We start from the raw sequence: 5,854 nt of genomic DNA on the forward strand, positions 1-5,854 counted from the left end.
AAAAAATCATATAATTATTATACACACTTATAGGTAAGCTGATTGTATCAAAAAAATTAATCACACTTTCATATAATATCAAAATGAATGAAAGAAAGAGGAAATAAATCACCCAAGTCAATATAATCAAGCCTCACTGATACACAAGGAGTTAACCATCTTGAAAATCTAAGGCTTTCACTTGCTCATGATGTTAAAAGGATTAGCACCAATGTTTACAATTACACAATTGGGTATTGAGACATTTTTCGTTCGTGAGGCGAGGCGTAAGGCTCAAGGCGTTTTGAGGCGTAAGCCTCAAAATCTAAAAATTGCGTAAAGTCAAAAGTTATTTTTTATATAATATTCAAATAATATGTTAAAGAATGACATATTAACTTTCTATTGAACTATGAAGTAAGAAATTTACATACATATGAAATAAAAAATTATATAAAATGTAAAGTGTTAAATGAAAAATGATATGAAATAGAGTTAAAATCCAAATATTACATGAACAAAACAATATAAAATATATGAATTGCTTAAAAGTATCATATAACATCAAATTCAACTCTAACTTTTTTTTTCTTTCTTAGTTGCCTACTCATCTACGTTGAATTACTATAGAAAGATGAAATAATTGGCAACAACTCCGAAATCATATATACTATCATTACAAAGAGGATTTTTATTTGAGTCCCTGTCATAACAAATTGGTCACTTCCCGGTCTCTTCCTGTAGGGTCCAATACTCTCAATCTTTTCTTCTTTATCTATTTCAGTCATATTCATTTTTTATAAATGTTTATCGCTAACATAAGTATAATACTCCAAAATTTTAAGAGGAGATGGTGGTGTATGCGGCTTTCTAATGATCTCTTGCGGCGGCTATGATGGTGGTGGCTACGGCGAAGGCAGTGGGTTGGAGGTCGAGGCAATTGAGAGGAAGTTGTTGAGGTTGGGGGTGCAAGAAGGCATGATTTTTTGAGGGCTTTTGTATAAAATTTAGGTAAGTTTTAAATTTGAAAAATTCATAAATATAGTGAGGCGTATGCCTCATGCTAGAGAGGCGAGGCGCGCTTTAAGGCGGGCCTTATCCAAGCTGAGGCATAAGCCTCATAGAAAAATCTCGAGGCGTAAGCCTCGAGGCATTTTTTATTGGAATTGCGCTAAGGTGGGCCTCATATTGTGCAATTTTAAACAATGATTAACACAACGCTAATTTTTTTTTCTCAACTAGTTGATTGGTTTTTAGATGTTTCAAACTCCTCGTGTAATCATAAAATCCATGCAACTTTACAGAAAAAATACTAGAAAATAATAGTTTGCTAGTTGAAAATTCTTATTAGCGAGATCAAGGCATTTTAGGTCTTGGTCAGTGATCCAAGAGGTTATTTATGATGGAATTTTTTAGCCAACGCTAAATTTTTTTTTCTCAACTAGTTGATTGGTTTTTACATGTTTCAAACTCCTCGTGTAATCATAAAATCCATGCAACTTTACAGAAAAAATACTAGAAAATAATAGTTTGCTAGTTGAAAAATCTTATTAGTGAGATCAAGGCATTTTAGGTCTTGGTCAGTGATCCAAGAGGTTATTTATGAAGAAATTTTTTAGATCATATTGCTGGATAGGAAGATCTAGTCATTCGGAGTTCACTGGAGATGATAGATTACCTATCAAAAATCATATGAGAGAGATCAAGGCCATGATAGCAGGACTGTTGATCAAAATTTAGATTACAATTGTAAAAGTCAAAGGTTTGAATTTTAAACATGTTTTGGATAAGTTTGTATTTTGAATTTTAAATTCTAGATAAGGTTTTGTTTCGTTGTGGAGTTGGTTTATATAGATAAGGTAGTTATGGAACTATAAATTTCTATTTAAAGACCTTGAATTTTGAAATAAATAACAACCCAACATTCTTCCAATCGTTCTATTTACTCACATTGGCTTGACATTAGAGCAACAATGGCTTTGTAGAAGTCTGTGACAAATTTATTGTAGGAGGTCATGGTTTTGAACTAAAGTTGTTGCAAGAAGTCACTTTATTATTGTCAAGCTACTGCAGTAGTCTATATGCATTGTAGCAATGATGATATTGTAATAGAAAATTGAACTCTGTTGTTGTACCTGAAAAGAGTTGAGTGTTTCAGGATTGGACCAAGTTTTGCAGATTAGGAAAAAAGTATCATTGTGTTCGACCAGCCCAGGAGGGCCGGTTCGGCTTGTCCAGGAGAGATCGGTCTATGTCTATACCATGCGGAAGCTTGGTTCCACCTATGCCTAGCCTGTCCCCTTGGGGGTGGGTCCACGCATTAAGGGGGAGAGTTTGAATTGGAGGGGTTGTTTGGACTTTTTACTTTGTATTGTTTGCTTTTAGTAGTTATTAGTTAGGACTATGCATGTTTTGGTTGAATTTGTATTTCTCTTAGGGTTTACTTAGGCTCTAACCGCTGGCTAGGGATTAGGAGAGCCGGATCTTCCTCTCAAATTGAAGATCCATCCTATCTTGTTTGTTTTCTCCCATATTTTAGTAGTTGTCAAGTTTTCCTAGTGTTTTGCCACCAAGTTTCCCTCAAATTTTGTTTCATTTTGTCTAAATTCTAAATTTTTGTCAAGAATTGTTCAATTTCTGCAAGTATTTCATATCAAATTGCTATTAGAGCTTTTTATTGGGTAGAAAAAATAAGTTATCTTTGTTTTTTTTTGCAATTGCAACCTAGATCTAATTAATGGAAGCAAAGAAGATGGTGGCATTGGAGGGCGGGATGGAACAACTCAAGGCCGGAGTAGAGTAAAAATATTCCTTGATGGGGACTCTTAGATATCAAAAACTGCATTGTGAACTTTAAAGAGATGATGAAAAGTATGCTTGAGATGCAATCAAAAGCATCACCTGTGATTCCTAGGGTGGAACCACAGGGAAAGGAGATCCAAGAGGACGACGATGAATTGGAGTGTTTTCCATTAAGGACCTACACATTGGGCCCCATTTCTGGGTGGATTGGGGTATTTTGAAGGGAGGATAATAAGAAAGAGAGAAGCACTAGGGTCGGGTCCGATTCCCCCTCATAGGAATTTCTCTCCATAGCTCTCAAGCTCTCACACAAACCCAAGGGTGCAGGAATTTTTTCATTAACATTCATTCATTAACTTCAAAAGAAACATAAAGGGGCTATATATAGCCTCATACAATGAAATGAAAAATAAAAGATGTCATTGCCCGACATATGACAAAACCCTTAAGGGCACAACGAGAAATGCTACTAAAACAAATACATAAAGCAACAACAACAACATCAAGCCTTTATCCCACTACGTGGGGTCGGAAAATAAAGCAAATAAAGCAAATAAATAAAACTAATATATATGAAGACTCAAAAATAGATCGGCGCGACCGTGGTCTTAGATCGTCAGATACGTCTCTGATAGACTTTTCATGATATGATGTCCTCCATGAGTAGTTTTATGCCCTAACTCAGGAGGGGACAATTATGGAGTATTGGGAGAAGTTTGAGTTGCTGTTTGGGAGACTGAGGGGAATCTTTGAGAAAGGATTGGAGGGGAATTTCATGAAGGGGCTTATGGAGGACATACGAGCATAACTCAGGGTACTATGGCCTAGGGAGTTGAGAGAGACGATGGAGCTAGCTCAGAGGGTGGAGGAAAAATATAAGAGGGAGAAGACTAGCAGAAGCAACATAAAGGGAGGGGCCTACGAGAGTATCCCTACTACTCTAGCACCCAAAACCCAGACAATATCCTTCCAGAGTGACGTTCTTAGGGAGAAGAGCAGTGGAGTTTGCCCGGGGGGCAACTTCAATCGACTCATAGAAGCGAAGGTGCAGGATAAACAGGTAAAGGGGTTATGTTTCAGATGTGATAAGAAGTACATGCTAGGGCATAGCTGTCAAGACCGAACTTTTCAGGTTATCACCGTCTGTGATGATGAGGAGGCTGATACGGAAGGTGGGAGTGAGGTATCGATAGACGAGGAAAAGCCGTATTTAGATATGGCTAAGGTCTCCTTGAAGGCTTGAACTCAATGGTGAGATTCACTCTAAATCACACCATGAAGGTGAGAAGAGAAATATCAAATAAAGAGGTAGTGGTGCTAATAGATAGTGGGCTACCCAAAATTTCATCTCCAACCAGGTCATAGACCAATTGGGGCCTTAAACTGGTGGACACAGGGTGTTATGGGGTGATGATGGGGACTGAAAATATAGAGATTGGTAGAGGGGTGTATAAGGGAGTGGTTTTGACCATACAAGGGATCCAGGCGAGGGAGGATTTCCTCCCATTGGAGCTAGAGAGCAATAATGTCATCCTAGGATGAGATAGCTGCATAACTTGGTGGATACGAAGGTGAATTGGTGGACGCTGACAATGGAGTTGATGGTGGAAGGGAGAATGATGGTTATTAAAGGAGATGCATGGCTCTCTAAAGTCATGGTGTCACCAAAAATTATGGTAAGGGTAGGGGTGTCAAAATCTGACTCGATCCGAACCCGACTCGGATCCGACCCAAAAAATTCCTGGTTCGGGTTTGAATTTTCGACCCATTTTTAAAATCGGGTCGGGTTGACCCGAAAACCCGTAATTAACCCGATTAACCCGAGAACCAGCGACCTCATCTCGTCGCATCAGGCGAGCATTCCATGCCCGTGCCGTCTTTCTTGCCACGTCAGCCCGCATGTGGTCAACCATCGCTTTGATCCAGGCTGCAATTAAAGGTCCCATACTCCCATTAAAGCTCACGTCGTCTGATGCCTCATCCGAGGGCTAGTTTAATAGTTTTCATCCTTTTGAGCTGTCATCGGTCCCACCACTGACCACTTCATCATTACATATTCTCTTGTACAACAACAACAACAACAACATCTAGCCTTTAATTTACATATTCTCTTGTAAATTAAATAATTTTTTTTTCACTTGTTCTATATTTCCCATTATATGCTACATATTAATTACTCCTTAAGTGAGGAGTTGAGGTATAGACATACAACTTTCATATACTTAAGTTGACAAAAATAGTTGATTAAGCATTAATAACCATTAATTAACTAAAGTCATTAGCCTCACATTATTATTTTGCTGCAAGCAACATATTTTAATATTATAGTATTATAATTCCCTTATAAATTCACATTAAAATAAACTCAGATCTATTGATTTTGTGAGCGTGAACCAGCGACTAGTTTCATGCGTGGAAAGTGACCAACGAGTGCGGGTCGGGTCAACTCGGTAACCTGCACGGGTCGGGTCTGGGTTGAAATTCCTAACCCGTTTGCAAAATCGGGTTGGTTTCGGGTTGACCCGTTCAGATCCGGGTCAACTTGGGTTTGACCCGAACCCGACCCATCAACCCATTTTGACACCCCTAGGTAAGGGTGGTGGGAGGAGGATTTCTGGTGGAGCTATAGAGTTTGGAGGGAATTTAGGGAAGGGGGAACATCCCTTTTTCAGCATAGCCGGTTATATACAATTTAGTGAGATTTTTCAGCCACCCCAGGGGTTGCCACCACAGAGGGGCAGGAGCACGCCATCGCACTGAGGGAGGGAGTATCACCGATAGTGTCAGGCCTTATCGCTACCCCTTAGATCCAGAATGATGAGATTGAGAAGCTGATCCAGGAGATGTTGGAGATGGGAATCATTAGACCAAGCGTAATCCATTTTCTAGCCCAATTCTACTGGTTAAGAAGAATGATGGAAGTTGAAGATTTTGTGTAGACTATCGAACTCTGAATAAGGAGACTGTGCCAGACAAGTTTCATATTATTGTGATAGATGAGCTACTAGATGAGCTCTATGGAGCGACGCTATTCACGAATGTGGATTCAAAGTCCGGGTACCAGCAAATCCGG

General features: G+C 38.9%; 1 long non-coding RNA gene across 1 annotated transcript; it reads left to right on the top strand.

Annotated features, from left to right (window-relative positions):
• The first annotated feature begins 574 nt into the window (after positions 1-574).
• On the top strand, positions 575-1,790 carry LOC114580942. The gene is made up of 2 exons (XR_003702647.1): positions 575-990; positions 1,599-1,790. It is a non-coding gene; the product is annotated as an uncharacterized LOC114580942 (long non-coding RNA).
• Positions 1,791-5,854: the final 4,064 nt, after the last annotated feature.

The sequence above is a fragment of the Dendrobium catenatum genome, unplaced genomic scaffold (assembly GCF_001605985.2).
Source record: "Dendrobium catenatum unplaced genomic scaffold, ASM160598v2 fragScaff_scaffold_133, whole genome shotgun sequence".
Classification (NCBI taxonomy): Eukaryota; Viridiplantae; Streptophyta; class Magnoliopsida; order Asparagales; family Orchidaceae; genus Dendrobium; species Dendrobium catenatum.